This window comes from Cyprinodon variegatus, unplaced genomic scaffold, assembly GCF_000732505.1.
Source record: "Cyprinodon variegatus isolate N-32 unplaced genomic scaffold, C_variegatus-1.0 Scaffold87, whole genome shotgun sequence".
In the NCBI taxonomy this organism is placed as follows: Eukaryota; Metazoa; Chordata; class Actinopteri; order Cyprinodontiformes; family Cyprinodontidae; genus Cyprinodon; species Cyprinodon variegatus.
The window spans coordinates 573,802-575,410 of record NW_015150540.1 but is presented as its reverse complement, the minus strand read 5'-3'; positions in this window follow the sequence as shown (position 1 = coordinate 575,410).

The window sequence follows — 1,609 nt, the reverse complement described above, 5'->3', positions numbered from 1 at the left end:
GGTTGCCTTTATGCCACTGCAATGTACTTTTCATTTTCAAATCAGGTATATCACCTTGACTTGTCTTGCTACTGAAATGTGCTATACAAATAAATCTGCCTTGTCTCGCCCACTTGCATGGTTTTGCCTAAAACGTGATTGAAACTCTTCAAAAAGGTCATTACGGTGTAAATGTTCACACACTTAATTGGCAAATATTTATTTAGTTTTATATAAGAAAATAAGTTTCTATATAGGACTGTAGTTCATTAAATTACCCTGACCAACAGAAGGATTCTTAAGTCAAAGTTATTTACACCTCCTGTAAAACTACTTTGCTAAGTGAGGTAATGGGTAAGCAACAAACACAAAACACAGATCCAACAGCCTAAAGTAAAAACAGGAAGTGAGGCAGGACACATTTTGTAGTTTTACTGTAATCTGCTGTTTTCTCCATCCAACGTGCCTTTTCCAGCATTTTGGTATTTCTGGCAATTATTGTTTTGTGAATACCTGTCTATTATGGTTTACCTGTATATTGTAGAACAGTAGATGAAGGAGTGACTTTGTGCAGCTTTTTAAATAGCAAGCACTAAAAGCATAACTGTCATGGTTTTGGCTCTGTTTAAGTTTTCTTTTTGAGTTTTCTTTGTTTTTACTTCCATTTTGTGTTATTCTAGTTGTTTTTGGTTTAATTGAGTTTTTATGTATTTCTTGTTTACCTTCTGTTGCCCTCTTGTGTCAGTCTCCTTCTCCTAGCTCCCTTCTAGATTCTGATTTCCACAACTGTTACTCATCTCCCAATTGGTCTTCCCATTGTTTCTGTCTCCCATATATACACCTCCTGTTCAGTCACTCTTTGCTGGTTCCTCCTCAATTCTTTGTCCCTTATGTGTGTTATCCTTTAAGTCTCCTGGATTTCAGTTTTCTGTATTTTGTTATTTTGGAATTTTTGCTTCTGTTGCCACCTTTTGTATTGTTAAACCTGCAAGAAACCACCTGAGCTTCCATCCCTGTATTTGGGTCCTTCAAATCTCGACACAACCTGACAATAACCACAAATAATATCTTCCCAAAATAAAATAATAAATTTACAAAATATTTAAACTGCTATATAAAATTAGAAATTACAAATAGAATTTAGTAAAGATGTGCCAGGAATGTTGAATCTCTGAATCTTCATTCTAATAGCCATCTTTTTTAAACACTCAGTGTGCATTTATTTGTGAAATGGTACGTCACTGATAGTATCTTGAAAATATGAAAACCTTTTTACTTTCTTCATATAGATGTCATGTTTAAACTTTAGACTGAGCATCCTGTAACATAATTTTTTGATTTTGGTGCAGCATCAACTAGTTCTTCCTCCTAAAATTATGCTGGGCAGCCACTCTTATGACAAGCTATTACTACTTAGCTAACACCATTCATCCACAACTATTACAGAATATGTGTTCACCATCATTCCTGCCAAAAGAGGGAAAGAGGAAAAAATAATCCATCACTATGCTGTACAAAATTGAGGAGTCGTTCAAATAAGCTTTTGTCTTCAGACTTCACTTATATTCGTACAAACTAGCTATTTAATGAAAAGGAAAATATTTGAGTTACATTCTTTTCAAGCTGTCAA